Raw genomic sequence first — 21,565 nt, 5'->3', positions numbered from 1 at the left:
TTAAAAGGAAGGATTACATTCTAATTCACTTTGTGACACTTCCAACACAGAATTTTTAAATGAAGAATGGGATGGGATGGGATTTAATCATAATAAACACTTCAAGCTTGAGGTATAGAGAAACCAACAGTAACTATGGCAACGTGGTCACTCCAGTAAGGCTAATCCAGATTATTTCCAGGGCAGTAGCCTTGTGTGTGCTCAGGAAGCAGAGGTAATGTTGGCTTAAAGCAATTCCTAAATTAAGGAAAATTCTTTAGGCAGAAGCTGTCTTGCACTCTTTGTTTCCAGCTTCAGACTGTGTTTCATGATGTGCTGAACATACACACAGCAGCCTCAGCAGGGTACACGAATGCTGCTTCCAGAGAGTCACTTGTGTACATTGCCATGAGTCAGGCAGACCCTCTGGTCATGGATTCACAGACTGGTTTGGGTTGGAAGGGACCTTGAAGGTCACCTCATTCCAACCCCCTGCCATGGGCAGGGACACCTTCTACTAGACCAGGTTGCTCCAAGCCCCGTCCAACTTGGCCTTGGACACTCCCAGGGATGGGATAGCCATCATATCCCCTCTCAGACCAGTGGAGCTTTGCAAGGGAAGGCTGGAGCCAGGCTGGAGCCAGGCTGCAGGCCTCACCAAGCCACAGCTGATATGGACACTGAGCTGTGTGTTGAAACCCTTCACAACCTCATGCCAGTGCCACGGCTGCAGCACTGGCACCAGTTACCCAGCCCAGAGAGTAAGGCAGCTCATGTGACATGACCCCAATTCTCCTTGGTCTTTCTGCCTTCCTGAGGTCTCTGAAAGGCAGAATCCCCTGTGCCATACCTTGGGTTGATGGAGTTGGGGAATGGGGACAACCTTGACATTGCTGAATCCTTTGCAGCCTCTCTGGGAAGCTGCTGTAGATCCCTACTTGGTGAGACCAACTCTTCCAGTCCAGACTTGGGGGTCGCCAGGAGATGTGGGCTCTGCCTTGGGCTCGTGGGACCTGCAGCAAACCAGCCAGAGTGGGAGAAAGTGCCAACACAGAAAGTGCTCAGCTGTAGCAGGGTCATCTGGGGAATAAAATCTCTGTGAGCCCAGCCCTGCTGGCTGGCTGCTCTGCAGGAATGGCACAGCTCTAATACAGCCAGACTGCTAGGGAAAGACTTCCATACACACATTTCCCAGTGTAAAAAAAAAATGGTTGAAGACATGTAACATAGAAATTGTTTGTGCAGCACCACATCATCTTTGGTTTTTTTTGAACCTTACATCCTTTCCTGCAGCAAAGTGCTGTTATCTTGTCATATTAACAAAACAACTAGTTCTCCCTCTGTTCCCTTTTTTATCTGTGTAGTGAAGTGCCATCATAACTTGGCACTGACCTGCCTTTGCACCCAAAATAACTGCTGCCAAAGACAAGTCTTGATTTCTGTATGCAGACACATGTTTCTTTTCAGGTAAAGCATCCCAGAAGTTTGCTTTTTATTTTTACTTTATATGGGTTTCCAACAGCTCAGTTGTAAATAGAAGGGTATCTCCCAAAAGTATGAGTGTAGGGTCCTTGCAGCCATGAATATTCAGAGAAGAAGCAGAGCACTCTAAATATGTGCCCACCTCAATCTCTGCCTTTTCCACTGTTACCATTTTAAGCCTTTGTCATACCAGTAGAATTCAGCATTACACTGGTCAATAATTCAAGTCACTGTAAGAAATGGGAATACTTATTTGTGACTAAAAGCACAAGGAATTATGATCAACAACTTGGCAACAGCAATAATTCCCTGCAGCTCTAATTCTCCTGTAAAAGACACTGGAGTCAGAAGCTACTCAGAACCTGCTGTCACTGCATGAGGCCACAGTTGCACCACAGACGTTATCAGTGGTGAAAGGGCTCTTGTGAGCAGTTTCCTGCTAGAGATCTGTTACCTCTGTTTCCTCGGGGAGGTTGCCCAGACCCTGTGGGCAAAGCTGTGCTTTCTTTTTCCTGCTGTGACCAGCAGCTTCTGCTGGTGCCTGCTCAGCCACTGCTCTGGGAAACAGGCACCCTGTGCCCACACCCAGGCTCTTTAGGAAGGACATCCCCTCCATAATGCTGGCATTTTTGTGTTAATATCCAAAGTGTGCATCTGAAATCCAAGCAGCTGTTTAAGTCCTGCCCACAGGATGGGTTGGAGTCCTTTGCCCTGGACTAAAGCCCCCAAAGAAGTGCTTTTGCACAACAACTCTTGGGGAAAAGTGACAGGACCCATGCTTCTGGTTAACTCTGTTGGGCTCCTGCCTTGGCTTTGATCTTGTACTAAACCCACGTTGGCTCAGACTCTTCTTGAGCCTGTCCCTCCTGCACACACCTTGCTGAAGCTGAAGCTGCCAAAGCCAGACCGTTAGTTATACTCCCACTAATTCAGAGTAAAGCTAAATATGTGATATTTCATGTGTGTCAGTCACATCCCTTTCTCCAAATGTCGTTGCCTCTGCCTCTATTTTCTCCCATTTTCCCCTATTCTCTTCTCCTCAGGGGTGAGGATTCCCCACACCGCACTCCCAGGAGCCGCAGCTCCACCACCCAGCATGGTCCCACTGTCTCATCTTTCACAGCACAGCACAGCTCTCTCCAGGGTTCAAACCCCTGTCATTTGGTGCAGTTGCATTTGCAGTCTGGCTGTGACTTGATCCATGCTTTGCTCATGTGGGATGATGCTGTTCTCCCGTGGTTACCTGCTGCCAGGAGTCCATCCCAGTGCTAGTAGCGGTCCATGTTTTGTGTCGTCTCAGACAAACTCAAGTGGCCTCTCTTCCCCTCACCCCGTTCCCCACAGCGCTGTCCCCGTTAGCCCTTCCGGAGCAGCCTTGTCGCACGAGGCACACACAGGTGACAGTCGGACACAGTGACAGAGCACTTGCTCCAAAGGCTCGGGGCTGTGACCCTCCCCACGCAGGAGCTCTGGACCTCGGGAGCCAAGGGCCAGGGCTCTGAAGGTGACAGTCCCCACACTGAGGCGGGTCCATGTCAGGCTCTGTCCCACCGAACCCAGGGCGTCTGCGTGTGCAGACGTGATCCCAGAGATGCAGGTCTGTGGCCTCCTTAGGGTCTGCTCCACAAGAAACATAGACTGGGGAGTATAGGGGGAAAGAACTGAAATGCAGCAGTGCTTTAAAACCAATTTTAACATTCCTAAATCCAGACGATCTCTGTTCCAGTTACTCAGATTTTATGTTTCTGTGCTGTGCCACCGGCATACGTTGAACTTTGCCGAAATCGTACTTGCCAAGAACTGTTTGTTTCTTTTTAAAGAATATCAAGGCTTTGGGGATTTTGGTACAGAATATGAGTCGTGGCTTAAAACATATGATGTCCACATGCAGAAGAAATAAAGCCAAGAAATCCAGTGTTTATAATCACCCACTGGATTTAAATAAGTTAATTTGATTTAATTGGTTTCTGAGGGGAAGGAGGAAAGAGCAACACAGGAATTCTTGTCAAAGGAAGGCACGATTTCCATCTGAAATCTAAGACAATTAATGCAGCAGGATTCAGTTACTGAAGGCAAAAAAGAAGGGAAATCAGGAGTCAATTGAGTTGCTGCAAAATTTAATATCTTGCTGTCATCTTTGTTCTTGGTAGAGAGTTGCTGTAGCAACAGACCAAAAAAGAACTTGCACAAGAGGAGGAGCTTGCTGCTCTTTTAACAACATCTCTTTATCCTCCCTGAATTACTGTTTCTGACCAGTCAATGGCATCCCACAGTGTCAGTGACTCTGGACACAAGGCCAGAGCCTGCAGGTATTACACGTCACACACACAGCGGTGTTTTCTGCTCCTCCCTGCAGGTCATATGGTGGCAATGTTCTTCTGTAGGACTGAGCCTGTTTTTATCACATGCAAGATGCTCCTATTCCTCGATCCATTTCCATCACCGGGGGCTCTGCATCCTGCAGATCAGCACTGCCTGTGACAATGCAGCTATAAATAAGAGACAGTTTTCCCTACCATTGCCTTTCCAGACGATGCTGACGGCACAACAGCTCACAGTAGCTGCATGGGACAGCAGAAGGCAGCAGCTCCAGGGTAGTGACACCAGCAGCCTCAGGGCCACTGCACAGGGCAGAGCGAAGCCATGGGCAATGGGTCACACTGAAGCCAAGGGAGAGCTCCCACATTGGTGGCTGTTGGGCTGTCAGTGTTTTCTGACACTTGGGTCCCTGCTGTTTACTGTTCCCAATTTAGTCACACATGATCTCCATTTCTCCATCTGGAATGTGAAACCCACTAACGGCATTTTTAGGCACTTTGGGATCCAGAACTCCTAAGTGCAGGAGCAGGTTGGAGGGCAGCCATGGTAGCTTTCCCTGTCTGCCCTATGAAAGGGCCCCTTCACCGCCCAGTGGGAGTAGCACCCCCAGCCTGGCCATGATGGTCCTGAACATCCCTGCACCCAAACAGGGTCCCTGCATGTCACAGCAGTCCACCTGACATGGTGCTTGACTGAATTTGGCAGCAATGCAGGGAACTGAGGGACATCCCTCCGTTCCTGCCCAGTGTTCCCAGCAGCACTCTGCTCCGCTTGGCAGCAGCAAAGGGCAGGAGGAGCATGTGGGTGGGCATGGGGCCCACTGGGACAAGAATGGGGGCTGATCTGGGACACTGAGATCTTGGCCACATCCCTGTTTCCATGTCTGTAAGTGGAGTTAGAATTCCTGCTCCTTTTTGGGGTACTCTCCTGTCTGTTGATGCAAAGGAGCATCCCCTTGTGTGTGGGCTGGGTGTCCCTGCAGTCCTGCCCCTGTAAACAAGCACCACTGACCTAGAGATTTGGCCTAGTTTGATTTTTTTAAACTTCACCCCGTTCTTCCTCACTCCAGCATCTCCATCTGTCCTGGCACTACCTGCGGCCAGGGAGGCTTCTGGCAGCAAGCTGTCAGGTGACTGGGGCACCTGGCACACAGCAGGTCACCAGAGCAAATGGCATGGGCACCACAGGTCACCAGAGCAGACAGCATGGGCACCACAGCACATCCCTCACCAAAGCCACCCCAGGTGCCATCGTGGTGTCCCCAGGGCCGCAGTGAGGGCCCTGCCTGCCTGTGGAGGCTGGAGCCCTCCTTGCACCCTGGTTGGCATTTTTGCTGAAATGACTCGGGTCTGTTGTACTGGAGGCAAATGATGCAGTACCTGCAGCTGGAGCCAGGCGCGGGTGGAGGGGCCGCCTGCGCCCTTTGTTTGGTGGCAGCAGCCCCTGCCCGCTCCCGCCTCGCTGGGGGCTTCCAGCGGGAGAGGGGAGAGGAGAAAAGGAAAAGCCTGGGAAACTGAGCCTGCACTGTGCACTCACACAAAGCGCTATTGTTCAGGGCTCAGAGATGCAGTTTAGTAGGGCAGGCTGTCCTCCCCAGCGGCCCCCACACAGCACACAGGCCCAAGGGAAGCTGCATGCGGGGCCTCTGTCTGAAGTGACAGCGATTGATGAGGGAAAAGGGGCCAAATGGAAAACATGGCTTTGAGGGAGAATTCAGCCCTCTCATTAGAGCTGAATATAGCTGGCCAAAGGGGCCTTCTCCTGGAGAAGCCCCAGGCTTCAGCAGCATTCACAACTTCACTGTAAATTCCAGCATGACAGTGTCATTTCCCAAACAGAGTGGAAAGTTTTGGGGTGTTTTTAAGCGCCCCTTCACAGTGACACAGCAGAGGCACAGAGACCTGGTGACCCAGCCCGTGCACCGCAGCAGCTCCGAGAGACTGAGGTTTGATTGCACTATCTGAGGTCTCAGTCGTGTAGTAGCAGCCCACCTAGAGGGTTTTTTTAGCTTTTTTTTAGGAACTTGGACTACACACAGAGACATGGGTTCCGTGCATTACCCATGAATGTGCCATCTCATGGATTATCTCCCACTGGCCACACACAAGAAAACATATGCCCTGCATGGAACACCTGAACCCAGGGAGTCCGGCTGATGAAGACGCACCTTCCCTGGAGAAGGAAGGCTGTTTACTGGAGCAGCATCAATCAAACCTTTCTGGTACAGCTGAAGGAGCATAAGCACTTTGCTGGCCTGTGCTGTGTCAGCATGCCTGGACCTGGCCAAGCCTCTCCTGGGTGCACAGCAACGAGGTGTTCCCGTGCCGAAGCCCCGGGCTGCCACCTTCTGTGCTGGGAGGGTCACCGAGCCCTGCCTCAGCCTTGGACAGCGATGCTCCCGCAGCTCACAGGGAATCCTGAGCCTTCACACAGGCTGCAGCTCGGCTCAGCCATGAGGCTGCCCTGGCACAGAGTGAGGGCTGGCAGTGCCCGCTCCACTCAGCGCCACAGGGATAGAACAGCAGCCTGGGGCAGGCAGGGAAGGTCTGTTAAACCACCATAGGGCACATCTCAGCCCTGGCTGTGCAGGATGCAAACTGACTCCTGGAGTGAGGCAAGGACAGCAATCCATTTTTATGCCCTGTTTTTAAAGCTGTTTTCTTCCCTCTATTCCCAGCATCACTGTGCTTTGGGTTTGACAATTTGTGTGCACAGTGAATCTAATTTGATTTTTATCCCTTTTGTCTCCCTCTATTTTGCACACTACATTAGGCTTTTGTTCCAAGGCAGTTAAAGCAGATTTGCTGTGTGCTGTGAGCTGCCTCACAGTGCTGGCAGAGCCTCAGAGCACAGACAAGCATCACGTAACAGATATGCTGTCGATAAGGGGGAGGCTTGCACAACGGTGAGGCCCAGAGAGCTGGGATTCTCAACAACAGCAGTAAAACCAATTGTGCATGAGCAGGTTCCTCCAGCTGGAGAGCTGCACCCTGCACTGTGGTGGCTGGAGCTGCAGCCTGTGGGGGACTTGTCACAGAGGCTCCAAGAGCTCCGACAGAAATAGCAGCTCTGCTGTTGTTCAGCTACACCCTGATGTTTGGTTTCTCCTGCCCCTCTTGGTAAACTTACGCCGTGTTGACCATGCTGCTCTCGCAGCCCTGTGACAGGTGGGGCTGGCAGGGCAGCAGCTGTCTGTGGCCCGAGGTGTGTCCCCACAGCCCCTGCAGGCTGTGCTGTGCATCCCACCCCCGCCGCTGGACTGGGCCGGCTCCTCCTGTGATGCTGCTCAATGAGTTGCATGTGACTCCTTCCTTTTAGACAGGATCAGGAGTGTCCCAACATGTTCTAAGTATAGCCACAATTGCTTTCCAGAAAAAAAGCTCCATCAATTTGTGTTGGCACTGATTTGGCAGTGGTTTCCCATGTGCCAATCATTATGATACGTTTCCTTTTCTACCCTCCCCTAATCACTGCAGTAAGAAAAATCTGGTTTACAGTGACAGTGGCATATCCATTAGATATTATTTATGTGTACACAGAACCATAGATGCTTACATGTACATAGATTCAAATGCCTTGAGGAGGAAACAAGGACAAAAGATATTCTGTCTTAAGACAATAAAAAGTACATGGTATGAGAGAAGCTACTGGTTTAGTAATACTAGAATTTTTTTTTTAATTAATGTGGACTTTTTATACCTGTGGATTTCAGTTTGAAGGAAAAAGGCCACCCTCCCAAGCTGAGCACAGCAGTGCTCAGAGAGGTGGCCCTGGAGGAAGAGAAAGCTGAGGCAGAGCTGTGGGATCAGCTGAGGCAGAGCTGTGGGATCAGCCAGCCAGTGCAGGAGCAAACTGAGGCACAGCTCAACAAGGGACCTGAGCTAACCCTGCGTGGGGCTGAGCTACTGAGCCAGCAGAGCATCACTGGGGCTTCATGCCGGGCTTCAGCAACCCATGATCACATCCCTGCAGCAAGGGCCATGCTGCTCTGCTGCCTCCCTCCTCCTCTCCATCCTCTTCTTCCTGCTGGCACCGTGGGCATTGCAGCACCCAGTTCTCTGTGCTGCCCTGGCTGGGGCTCAACCTGCCAAAATGGACCACATCTTGTAACTCATCCAAGTTAAAGGACCTCTGACATGGGAAGTACTGGGGTATGTGCCCAGTGCAGGATCCCGAGGCACAGACCTCTCAGGAGTACACTGCTCCAGAAGGAAAAACTTAATTTCCTGAGGGCTCTCCAAAAATACAGCTCAGGAATGAAGGCACTGACCTGAAAATCCCAACCAAAAGCTTGAGTCACTCATCTCCAAAGGCACAGCCTACATGTTTGAGGTTTTAACTTCTCAAACATCCAGATGGGCCTTTTTATTAATTTCACTGCCAGAAAACACGGCAGTGACCTTGGATCCCTGCAGCAGGATTCCAGAGGCTCCGTGTCCTGTGGCACTGGGCTGTGCAGCTCTGCAGAGGTGTGATACCTGTCAGCTCTCACAGCTTCTCTCCAGTGAGGACATGACCCTCCTGTTCCAAAGCACTGGCACTGCAGGGATTCAACTGGATCCAATAGCTCCCAGATTTGAGGAGCAGAGCAAAACACATGTGTAAAACAGGAACTCAGCAGAGCTGTGCCAGCTGTCTGTGTGCCCAGAATCAGTGCAAAACGTTGCTGTCAGATCTAACTGGCAACCTCAACCATAACACAAACAACACAGCCTGCTTGCTCCCAGGGACTCATGGCCAGTACTTGTATGAAAGGCAACAGTTTGTGGAGGATTTTCATTTAAAATAAAGGCTGACATGATCTTTCATTTCAGATTTTAATTAAGCTCCCTTGCCAAGCTGCAGAGAAAAATCCTGAAAAATGTAATCCAAGAGCACGGTAAAGTCTCAGATGTCAAAGGCGAGTAAAATCCTGAGCTGCTGTTTTAATTGTAATTTCATTAGTCCAAAGGACACAGCATGTTCTCCAAGGAAGCTCCTGCTTCCCCAATGCTCACAGTCTGACTTTCTGTAGAACACATCAAATGCCAACCAAGATGCACGTATAAGCCCACATTTCATTCTTGTCACAAGATGCTGATTTACCTGCATTCAGGGTATTATTTTTCCCTCCTCTCACACTCTCTCAGCTCAAAGAGAGCTATTTACAGAGCTCTTGCCATGTCTCAGGCTGAAGGCCTCAGTCCCCCATTCTTTACAAACCAGTCCCAAGCCTCCCGTTCCTGGGTGGCATGACCTGGGCTCTGTGGGATCTCTCAGCATGCTCAGGACCAGCCCCTTCCGTGGTCCCTGTGCAGTACCACTGACCTGCTCAGCTCAGATTTCTCATCTTATCCTTCTCTTTCTGTCCAGGATTCGGTTAGTTTTTCACCAGGGAGATATGCAGATAGCCCAGAAATATTTACAAAAAGGGGCTAACAGTGGTCTCCAGCACAAACAGCTCCTTCCCTTCTGCTGGACTAAGGAAAACAGTGCTGGGGGTGGCAGTTCTGCCCCAGCACAATCCAAGCAGTCGTTGTCTCCTGTTTCCATAGCCTTGGCATCCTCCCGTGTCCCCTTGCACTCCTGCTCCAGGTTCTTCCCAGAGCTGTTTCATTGCCAGCATTTGGCATCTAGCCCTTGGCATGCGCTTAAGGGGAGGAAATATTGCTGACACCAGCACCAGAGCCTGCTGCAGCCTCAGGGGGAAGCTGCTGCATGCGCAGGGAGCTGGGCCAGAGCAGAGGGAGCCCCATTTCCTGAGCAAACCACCCGCAAGGTCACTGTTTCATAACGAGCTTGAGCCAGGCCATGGGGGAACACGTAAAATACTGCAGCCCTTCTGCTACAAATGCTTTGAAACAGCTACAAAAACTTGGCACCAACACCACAAGATCTTTGCTCTGACTTATTCTCCACTAAACTGAATCCCACTAATCCACAAAGTTCGCTGTGTGAGTGCGGTTCGGGATGGAACATGGGGGATGAGTTGCTGCTCCCTGTTCCCTCAACTGTCACTTCTCATCCAAAAGAAAAACTTCTCATCCAGGTCAAAAAGGAAAGAACCAGGTCATCAGAGATAGTGACTGACACCTCCACACTCTTCTATGATGTGAAAGCACTGGGGAATCACCGGGTATGGAAAACCACACATTGGGGACAACTGGTGCCTCCCTAAAGCTCACTTCCACCTACTGATTTACCTCACAAAATAACTCACAACTGATTGAATTACAGTGTTATCCCCATGCAGGAGCCACACACCATATACTGTTGGTCCTCTGGAAGCTGTACCACAGCCCTTAAATACAACACACCTGACATGTGACAGGCAGAACTGGCTGCCAAGGCCCACTGCGGGAGCAACGAGCACACCCGGGTAGTGAGTGTAATGCCATGGAGGGATTCCCACACCCTCCGACCCAACATCTGACAGATGGGAATTTGGGTGAGTGAGCCGTATCAGCAGTAAATTGGACTCATTCCTACAAAGGGTCATCCTCCAGCCCTATGAAAAGAGTTTGAAGATTGTAATGTTTCAGAATTCCAAAATAACAAGTCTTGGTTCTCTGGCTTCACTGTTTTGCAGCTCAGACAAATCCCTGTCCCTGCTGAAGGGATTCCCTCCAGCCCAGGGCAAAGCATGCTGGCAGGACAGCTCTAGAGAGCAGGATGTCCTGGCCAGAGGATTGGGATCCACAGCCCAGGAGACTGACAAACTGGGAACTACTGCCATGGCTGCAAGTATTTTAGACAATGAAAAAAGTCTGCTCCTAACGGCCATGTAGTCATGGATATAGAACAGACAAATCACTAAATTGCAGGAAAACAGTGAGAAAACTTAAACCTGGAGTTTGTTCTGGGCTCTGCTCCCTGCAGAGTTGCACAACTTTCCCAGTTTCACTTTAAAATACCCCCATGATTTAACGCTAAAAAGCTGGGTCTTGAGTGAAGCCTGGATTCCCTGCAGCTGATTTCACAGAGTGAGTTCAACACTGTCTAACTTGTAAGGCATCTCTGCTCAGCCTCTGAAAAACCCAGTGCTGCAGAATCTGTTCATGATATCTGCTCAAACAGAGCATTCACCACAGCACAGTAATACACAAAAGTTCACATGTGAACCAGAACATGTAGGGGGTTGTCTCTGGCCCTAAAGAGCACGTAACTGCATGAAGAACTAATACAGATTGGTGGCACTTCATGAGACCCTGCTGGGGACTGTGGGTTTGGAATGGAAACTTAATTATCAAATTTGAGGTTTTATCTTACCGATATCATCTTTTTAAAATTATTTAGGGTGAAGGTGTAGCAGCAAGCAGACGTGTTATCCAGGATTACTCCTTTTTCCAGTAGAGAAAGGGCTGTCCACCCACAGCAGCACGAAGCACATATAACTCTCTACAAGTCTCTGTCTGAGCTGTACAAGCCCCGAGGCCCAAAGGAGCCACTGGGTTTGGCAGGACAGGTAGCAGGAAATGCAGCCTTTGCACATGGCTGCCTCTCCCCCTGATGCTCCCTGCACAGCACTTGTAGGAGAGAAGGGCTCGCACTGCAAGCAGCACCTTTCTCATGCCAGCACTGCCCCCAGACAGCCCAAGGAAAGGTCCCTCAGCCTGCAGGGAGGAAGAGGCAGCTCCATGGTGAGACACGTGTGAGAGTCAAGCCACAGATTCGAGCACAACTGCCCACACGTAGAAGAGACATGGCAGGGAGAGGATGGGAGGGGAAAAAGTCACAGATTTTCCTCCCATGCTCCAGAAACTTCTCAGCTGGGCCCATGGACAGCTCCCATCTGGCAGGCAGCTCTCGAGCCCACACTCAGAGGGGCCATGTCCTCCCTTCAGCAGCACCTGTCCCAGGGACCTGCTCTCAGATGCACTGTCTGTTCAGGTTGTGGTCAAGTGCTCAAGAGGAGACAACCAAGGCCTGAACCCTTGCTTTAGGTTTTCAGTTTGTTTAATGCAGCATTCCCCTAGCAGTAACTCAAGGCTGTTACTGCAGAGCACAAGCAGAGCACAGTTGCAGAGTCCTTGTGTCGCTGCAGCAGTGATGGGAGGGAACAGGAGTCCCACTGCCACAGACACATTCAAATTCAGAACACAGGCAGATTCCAAAGCCACTCACAACTTCAGTCACCACCCAACCGGAACAGCTCTGAACTAGCCAGAAGAGTTTGCCTGAAGATATCACCATTTTTTTTTATTATTTAAAATGGTCATTTCCCCTGCTCTCTCTGTCCTTAAAATGAACACTTAAGAATGTGTTCAGAATTGTTCAGGAGTCTGGCAGCAGTCCCAAAGTCAGCTAAAGCTCTTCCCAGCTCCTCTTGTCACTGTGCCTAGATGCAGAGCAGAAATTCCTTGCAGTTATCAGCATTTTGACTCCTCAGGCCCCCACATGCCTTTCTTCTTCCCCCTCAGATTCCCAAGCCAGGGGGAAGCACAGAGGCCATTTTTTACTTCTCACTCTCTCCCCATTGTCTTTCCATGTGCAGGAGTCTTCTCCCCACATAATTTCTTTATTGGAATAGTGAAGTACAGGTGGAAATATCACCTGAATTATGATATTATAGAACAGAATCATGGAATCAACCAGGTTGGAAAAGACCTCCAAGATCATCAAGTCCAACCCTTGATCCAACATTGCTGTGGTTCCCAGACCATGGCACTGATGCCACATCCAGTCTCATCTTAAAAACCTCCAGAGATGGTGAATCCACCACCTCCCTGGGCAGCCCATTCCAACATCTGATTACTCCCTCTGTAAAAAATTTCTTCCTAATATCCCACCTATATTGCTTTCACTAGCCTTGATATACAAATGGCTTGAAAAATTATTTGTAAAGACATTACTTTTGTCACCCAGTGATCTCAGACACAACAGAACGCCGAGTTAACACAGCTGGGATGTGACACTCTTGTAAATCCTTCACTGCACACTGTTCTCACCTGATTCTGTTGTCTGTCTCACACATCTGCAGCACTCAGACCTCTCACTGTCCATGTGATATTTTCTCTTGAAATGCACTTTTTAAATAAGATTTCAGATTTGCACATTCTTGTGCTTCTAGAGATGAAAACAACCCCTGTTAGCCATGAACACAGTTCACTGGACTGAGTTAAGTCCTTGCCACATCCCAGTAAGAGGCACAGATGGATGTGGTAGATCTTGCACTGCATGCTGGATCTAGTTTGTGTGTGTGTGTGTGTGTGTGTGTTACACAGGCTCACAGATCAGTCAGATTCAGTCCCTTCATTCAGGGAAAGCCCCTTGCAGAGTGACTCACAGCAGAGCTCCCTGTCCACACGCTCCCCTGACAGGTGCTCTGAGCAGCTCTCCCGCTTTGAAACCCCAAGCACAGGGATGGGATTCCAAAGGTGAATTTTTGTGCAGAATAGGATTCAAGGAGATGATCAAACCGTTTGTTTCACATGGTAAAAGACAGTGCAAGTTTCCCACTTAAAAACATTATGTATAAAATAGAAATGAACTTCTACTAGTGCATCAGTTTAATAGATTTTTTAAAATAAAACCCAAAACCCCAGGCTCCCCAAAAACATCCTTTAATTGTGTGCATACCAGTCTCCTTTCAAATATTCTCAACAGAAGGATTTCCATCCAGTAACATAATTGAAATCTCAGCAGGACGTATTTGAAGAAATCAGCTGACAATTCAGCTGAGCTGTCCACAGCCACATCCAGCTGCAACGCCTATACAGGTTACATGCAGACTAAGAAAACTCCCGGCAGAGTCATTGGCACAAAGGTCACTCCAATTTCTGCCAAGGTTCAGCTGTTTAAGGAGTTGTGATTCCCCAGCCAAGCCAGCAGAGCCTCCCTGCACCACAGGCTGCTGAACGCAGCACACGCTGCTCGTTCATGCCCAGGACACACAGCCCCTCACATGTCACCGTGCTCTGTGGAGCACTACAATAATTCTGCCTTTTCTCCCACAGAAGTGACTAACAATGAGCTCGAAATAATTGACTGGCCAGGAACAGCAGCTCTTGTGTATGGGCAGCCTCACTGACAGGTGCTGGTTAGACTGACTCAGAAGGAAAGAGGTCACAGCACTCATGTACCACTGCTTGAAACACAGACAGCACCGTGGTTCTACAGAAAAGAGCCTGAAACTGATTTTTCTCAGCTCAAGATATCAGTGATAGCAGGAGCACCAGCTAACCCCTGTGTGTGGTTTAACGTGCCCGAGTGATGGAGTGATGGATCCTGGACCCTCGTGTCCCCAGAGCAGGGCCACGCCAACGGAGGTGAATCAGGATATTGCAATTATGATATTGCAATACACTATAGATCTTGTACATTCCATCCCAGAGAATAATTAAAAAGACTTTTTAAGAGCTTTTTTATTTGGATGTTGGGGAGAGACTTTATAATTTCATTAGTCTCTGTTCTGGCCCCTAAGTGATACTTGGCAGGTCTTTTAATATGCAAAAGCTTCAATTTGTTCACTAATAAATTAGCTGTTAGGAAAACAAAGCTTCACAACAAAGGCATTAGTAAAACACAGCTGCAGACTCTGAAGATGCTCAGCAGTGTCCATGGTAGCTCCCTGAGGCCATATATTCTGTAGCATCAGTGTCCTTTTGGACTCAGGTAGGAGCTAATCAGACACACCGAGTGTAACAGAAAACACAACGATTGTGGGGCCACAACAAGATTATATATCTCCCTCTTCTGAATTATGCTTCCAGATCTGTTAAAAATAACTGTAGGGATTATCTGTTTTCCAATGGTCAAAGCTCATGCCAGCTCTGCCAGCACTGTCACCATTCCCTGTCGCCTGGCTGCCAACCAGATTCAAGACCATGAAGTTGTATCCCCAACTGGGAGAGGAAGAAATCTGAGCTGTGCAATCTCTTCCCTTCCTCACACAGGCCACTGAGGCAGCACAAAGGACTGGATCCCAACAGCCCTGTCTGACTGGTCAGCAGCTCACACTACAGGCTGCCTGTCCAAACTTCATTCAGACTTTGCTAGCACCAGTTGAGGCTAAAATCCCATGAAAAAATTTGAATTGTAAACTACTTCATCTTTGCCTGCTTTTTTATTTATTTCTGTGTGTAAGAATCTTTCTTTTAATAAGTTGTCTCAAAGTAAACTTGACTGTCAGGTCAGAAGCAAATGCTGTAGGTTAAAAGGTGATCTGAACAAATCCCCACACTAACCCTCACTCCTGTAATAAAGCCATGGCAACTCTCTGAGCAGCAGTGAGGTACTGCACAAGAGTAAATCCAGTACCAGCGAGCACACAGCAGGAATGCCACTGAGAAGGAAGTGGTAAAGCCATCACCCAAAGTCCCCTGAAAGCAGAACTTTCTTCAAGAGGTCACAGGAGGGAAGAGCCTGGCACCTTCACAGGCATCTTGCCCTGAAAAGCTTTCTTATACTGCCCACAGCATTTTTACTTTGGAAGGGCAGGTTTTTGATTTCACTTCTCAGTGTGTATATTGAAACACAAAACTATATTTTTAAAAGCAGTCTATGGAGCCAGGAAACAGCCCTTTGAGACATCAAACATGGCTTCAAGAGAACACGTTTGAAGTCACAGACAATCTACTCTGTATTTCTGAAAATTCCCTCTCTGAGGCCAATGGTTACAAAGTCCTCTAAGATGGATTTGGCAGTGCTGGAAATCAAACTCACCTTCTCCAAATTCTTCTAAATTGCTGTGCTTGTGGAGGACTGAACCCATAAAACAACAGCCAGAGCAGCTCAGCTTGTCCTCAGGTCACAGGTTCTGGCACAAGAGCACGCAGGCTGCCTGCAGTAGGAAGAAAGGAAAAACTTCTAGGAGGCAGAATATAATATTTGGCATTAGCTTTCAGAAAACAAAATATACTAAATTACATTTGAAAATGCTGATCAAACCCCATTTCATTTCTTAAATTTCTTCCCCAACTGGTATTATTTCACTTTCCTTTTCCAACAAAACAAGCCTGATCCAATTAAATCCAATTCAGAGCTGACTTCATCTCAGTGGGCTCTTCACCTGCTCAATGCCAGATCTTTAGTGAAGAACAAGTGGAGAAACTACCATTTGATGGCTGATACAGGGCATAATTGCTGAATCTGAGAGGAGCTGTGGGTGAGCAGCTCCTTGGGCACAGGAGAGTGCCCGGGATGGGTCCTGCAGATTCCAGCACTCCTGAGACCACTGTGGGGACACAGGGATGACCCTGCAGTGCCTCCCCTGACCCTCTCCCTCCACTCGAATGACAAAACAAAAGAGAGCCCAAAAACCTAACCACAAAAAGTCTCTGTATCTTTCTTCTGGGAGAGGTTGGGGTAAAGGGTAGATATGCTTTGATTTAAGCAAGAGATCGGTATCTCTGGAGCAGCTTCCATGGGCAAGTTGGAGAAAGAAAAGATCTTGTTTAAGAACCTTCCCAGGCCTTGGGCACAAACTGATGAACACCTTCAGGAATTCAGCAGTTATGTTCATGCCTGCTGACAGAAATTTAGTATCTGTGGCTTTTAGGTACCTACAATACTAGACAAGACTTTTCAGTTACTGGAGGTACCTGGCAACTGGACTCAGATGCCTAATGACAGGATAGGAAACTCAGGAATGTAAGCCCAGGTGGATGGAGCTGGGAGTTACCACTGCCCTGTTCTCTGAACAAATGTCCAGTCCAATCCATTTGCCACAAGCAAAAAATACTGTCCAGATCTGCATTAGCTGCAGTAACAGGCAACTCTTTTCCTGAATATGCTTTTCAAAGAATTTAATTTTCTAAAATATCTATTCATTCAAAATCAAAGGAAAACTTAACAATAATGGGATCTTGCTCATCCACCTTCAAATAAGGTATCAGGCTTTGGCTACCTGTGGCCACAGCTCTGCCACCACCCCTCCTTTTTCTCTCTAGCTGCCAAATGGAGCAACAGTCTATGAAAGGCTGCCCAAGTCTGGAGTACTTTGGGAGCCCATTTCAGTAACACTGTGTTACACAAATATTGGTTTGGTCCACATTTAACAGCCACGCACCATTTCCTGCCCTCGTGCCACATGTCCAGGCCCAGGCCCAGCCCCACACTGGTGCTCTGCAGTGCATATTTCCATGAAGGGTGAGCTGGTCAGATCTCAGATATGAGAGCTCAGGCAGCTCCCCAGACGGAGGATGCTTTATGAACGCAGCAAGAGATGTAAACAGAGCCAAAGACTATGATTTTTTGAGTCTCATCTGATTTTAACTATCACAGTGAGCCCAGGGTTACCTTGCAGTGAGCCTCAAACAGATCTAGTGAAGGCAATGAGATTATTCCAGAAATATATTCACTCTACACTTTCATATGTATTTCAAAGGAGCTACGGCTAAATACACAGGCTATAGAAAACCAGGCATTCCTACACAAGTGTGTGATTTTCTTCAGATCCACAAGAAAATGTGTTGAACTGTGTTTTTGCTGTCCATGAATTTGGATCTAAAATGTTCTGAAACCACAACCAAGAGCTATCCTGCCCTGTCCTGCACTGTGACATGCTAGTACAAGGACAGACAGGCAGCTGGGAAATGTTACATATTTGTGACTTGCCAGAAATTAAAAAAGGCTCTAGCAGCACCAAGCTGGAGGGAAAAGCCCACGCAGGACAGACTTGTACTGAATCCAGGTAGGAGGTGCTTCCACCATAGCAGGGACTGGAGGCAGCAGCATGGTGCAGCAGGCTGCTGCCTTGGGGTACACAAACGTCATTTGCAGTTATCTGGTAACTCCCAGGAAAACAAGCATGTTGACTGTTCTCAGAGTCCTGATGGCACCTGAGGTCAGGACTGCTGATCCGTTTATGCTTTCCACCCTCATGCTCTGACTGGCACTGTAACTCTGGCTCCTTCTCAGCCATTCCAAAGTAGCATTTCCAGGAGGGCTGAAATGCCTCCTTCCATACAAGGACATTTCAAGTGACTGACTCCACTGGTCCAGAGGTTTAACTCATAAAGCCTCCACAAACCACCCCAAACAAACAAGTGAAGGTAACAGTTCGTCTCCTAGCTAAGTAGGTGCAGGATGTCTGGAACCAAGGACACCTGTTTTTTCCACCAGGCACTCCAGACTCTCCACTGGCAGGACCCTGAACACCCTGACAGCTTCATCCTTCCCAGCAGCCTCCAAGGCAAGATGGGACTCAGGAACAGGGAAACCCAGAGCCCAGGAAAACCGGGCAACACCCATATCACTCCACTGAACCCAACAGAAGCTGCTGCTGTGACCTAAAGCTCCATAAGTTTGGATGAGAGACATCAGAGAGGCCCCAGCTGCACGTCGCTGATGTGGACAGGCTGTTGCTGACTGAACCAACACATCTGGAGTGACATGTGGCAGCTCACACAGGACTGTGCTATGAAGGCTGCTGCCAAGGATTTGGATTAGTCGTGATGTTTAGTTTGGATTAATTGTGATGTTTTTCAGTCCAAAGTAAAAGTTGAGATGGCCTGAAGCAAAATCCAGGCACTGAAAAAGATTAACTGTCTCACTTTAAAGGCTGTCTTTGATGTAAATTTCTTAGGATGATGTATCATGAATATTAGATCTTCCTATCCTCCAGCTTATCCATGATGGCCTTGCATGCTTAGGGATCTCAGCACTCCTTAATGCTTTATTAAAAATGTGGGCTGCTCTGAGGAGCCCCACTTGTGTTTTTCTCCTCCTGAAGGTCAGGCCCCTCCACAGGTGTGTCCCAGGAGGCACAGGCTTTGCAGCTGTGTGCTGAGGCTGAACTGGAAAGAAATGTATTTCCTTGCTCAAAGGACTTCTGCAAACCCAAGTGCTGGATGGCATTTATACAACATGCTCTTGTCATTGCAAGGCAAACCTGACCAGTTCACACCAAACTCATTCTGCAGCTCTGAAATGAACTCAAACCAAGTGGTTTCTCCAGGCGAGACAGATGTAGGCGTAACTTGGCACTTCAGTACTGGAAATTCAGTGCCATCTCTAAATTTGTTTGTGCCCTACCAAATTCATTAAACCAATCCAGGAAATTAATTTCTGTTCCCCTGGTAAAAATTAAGCAAGGCCTTTGAACACCTCTCACTGCTTTCATGAAACTCTTTGGTGTAAGGTTATGTGTGCACACTGAGTTTCTTGCTGATGAGGCTCCCTCAGCAGTTTCTATTTCACAGACCTCACATATGACAAAGCTCAGTCCCTGGGCACAGGTGTACAACCAGTACAGCAAGGCTGACCAGTCTGATATTCTCAGCACATGTCTCACATTCTGAAGAATGAGCTGCTCATCCTCTGTGGCCTTATCACAGCTCTGACCTCCCAGAGTGGCTGCACCCACGCTGCCCAGGCACAAGTTGCTAATTGTGGCTTATTTGTTTCTATGCAAAATCTGCTGGGGACAGGAAGGGTGGGATGGTCCCTTGTTAACCAAACACCTCCAGCAACAAGGGTTTGCCACCCAATTTCTCACTTTAAATTGTGAACTCTTTGTCAACTCTTTGTCGTGTCCTATCACCCACCAGCCTCAGTTCACAGCTCTTCTGACTAAGGCCTACCAGTGCTGCCACAAACTGACTAATTCTTCCCCATCCGGTAACAGTTAAGCTGCCAATTCACTCCTCTCCTGACCTCTGGGTGTCAAAATAACATTATCCTTCAGCTGGAGATTCCCAAACACCATACAATATTATTTTTCTCTCATGCACATGAAAATAGTAAAACTCGAGGAAAAATTAAGTAACTAGATTAGATGTCAGGAAGAAATTGTTCCCTGTGAGGGTGGGGAGGCCCTGGTACAGGTTGCCCAGAGAAGTTGTGGCTGCCCCATCCCTGGAAGTGTTCAAGGTCAGGCTGGATTGGGCTTGGAGCAACCCGAGCTAGTCCTAATTCCAGGACAAATTATTGGTTTTAGTAAATTAGGGGTATTGTAAATGTTCTTCAGTTGTGTGTCAATATTATGAGACAAATAACAATGACTCCAGGATAATATTAGGACCCTTTGGTCAACTGGACAATTGCTATCTCCATCATTGCATTGGTAACCTGAGGAGCAAGAGTGCAGAAACATTCAGCATCCTCCGTGATCCAGCCTGCTATTGACACATGCATTCCAAACGGACAGACCCAGCTCCCCCAGGGCACAACCCCTTCCAGACAAGTGGACAGCAATGCTCTTCCTCGGGTATGCACTAAACCAGCCATGAAATCAATGCTGCCAGCTCATCAGGAACTGCTACTGCCTGTAAACGGGGCTCACAGAGCTACCCAACAGGCATCTGCTTTCCTTAACCGACTGCAGCTGCTCCTGGGAGCCAGTTTGGTTCCTTGGTTCTGGGAAATGGGTTCATAATGGACACAAAAATGCAGCTTTGGTTTGGTCTTGAAGACTGTCATATTTTCTTTCCTACCAAAACATAGGTAGGAGAGTAGGAGAGCTGCTGCAGGACTTGGCCACTGGCAGGAAACTGTTCTGCGAGTGGTGCCTGGACAGATTTTGAGAGCAGCAGCACAGCAGGCTGATCCCTGCTTCTCACCTTCCCATGTGAGGCCAGCTGGGAAGGTCAGAGCTGCTGCTGCTAGGCCAGACATACGGAATCCATTTAAGTGTCTGGCAAACACCTTCACCAAAATATGCTGAAAATTCTGCTATTGAAAGCAGCTCAGCAACCTGAGCTCATTATCCCACTTGAACCACAGAGCTCACCCTTGCTATACGAGTTGCTGCAGGAGAAAGCTGTGCAAAATCTGTGGCTGCCTCTGCTTTAGCACGTTTTAAGTTCTCATCGAAGAAGCCATTTCACAAACTTTCTCCAGTATGTTTATGATCCAAATTCCACGGTTTTCATCTTATATTTTCAGACTTGAATCACAAGTAAACCCACACCTTCAGTCACCCTTGGCATGTGAAAGCAAAGCGATGCTTCAGAAGACTCAATGGCAGGAGCAGTGCCTCAGGCCTCCTGTTCAACACTGAATGTCACAGTGCAACCAGAACTCACAGGGGGAAATGAAGACAGACAATGCTGCTGCTAGTACACGCTGCATCTGCAGAGAAGCTGCAGGGACAAGTTGTGTTTACATTTATCAATCCACTACTGGGAAAAGGTAAAGACTTTGGGACCGGAAGAAAAGAGGAGGAAAACAGTGCCTCTTCAGCTTCATGCTGATCGTGCTTGGGCATAGTGACACATGCATGGCTGTGGCAGATAGCTGGGGTGGCTTCTATGCCTCCTGAAAGAACATTTAGCTGCTAGATTTTTCTTTAAAAAAAATTTTAGTGCTGGAAATATGCTAAAGACAGCAGCCCGATGATCGAAGGAACTGAGCACTTTTTATAACAAGGAACGAAAAAGGAGACGGCCACGCATGGTTTGCACAGGGGATGCGGCAGCAGCGGCGGCTCGCGCTGTGCGGGTGCTCGGGAGCTCCGTGCCGGGACCCCGCGGGCTGCGGGGACAGAGGGCCACGGGCTGTATTGGCTTTGGAACCGGGCAGCTCCTCCGGGTAAATCGATGGATCCCGTTCCACGGTGGGAACGCGCATGGAGCTGCCGCCGTCACCGACCCTGTTGCCTTCCCTGGATGTCCGGTCACAGCCGCCTGCTCGCTGTCCATCGCGGCAGCAATCTGCCCGGCTGTCCCGTCACCGCCGGTGTCACACACAGACCGCGCGCCCGGCAGGAACGTGTGCCGGGCTCGGCCCCCGCGGCGGCCGCTCCGCTGAGGGGCGCGGGGGAAGCACGGGCCGGCCACGCCGTCTACCCCGGACGGCACGGGCCGGCCACGCCGTCTCCCCCGCACGGCACGGGCCGGCCACGCCGTCTCCCCCACACACCGCG

General features: G+C 48.9%; 1 long non-coding RNA gene across 2 annotated transcripts; it reads right to left on the bottom strand.

Moving 5' to 3' along the window:
* Positions 1-574: 574 nt before the first annotated feature.
* Positions 575-21,272, bottom strand: LOC108503264. 2 transcript variants are annotated; one of them, XR_001876780.1, is made up of 3 exons: positions 20,432-21,272; positions 15,424-15,541; positions 575-992 (listed from the first exon to the last, which is right to left on the bottom strand). It is a non-coding gene; the product is annotated as an uncharacterized LOC108503264 (long non-coding RNA). The 2 variants fall into 2 exon arrangements; XR_001876781.1 differs by lacking the exon at positions 575-992 and adding an exon at positions 11,980-12,097.
* Positions 21,273-21,565: the final 293 nt, after the last annotated feature.

The sequence above is a fragment of the Lepidothrix coronata genome, unplaced genomic scaffold (assembly GCF_001604755.1).
Source record: "Lepidothrix coronata isolate B3197 unplaced genomic scaffold, Lepidothrix_coronata-1.0 Scaffold134, whole genome shotgun sequence".
In the NCBI taxonomy this organism is placed as follows: Eukaryota; Metazoa; Chordata; class Aves; order Passeriformes; family Pipridae; genus Lepidothrix; species Lepidothrix coronata.
Note: the sequence above shows the minus strand (reverse complement) of the source record. Positions and strands in the feature narration are given on the sequence as shown.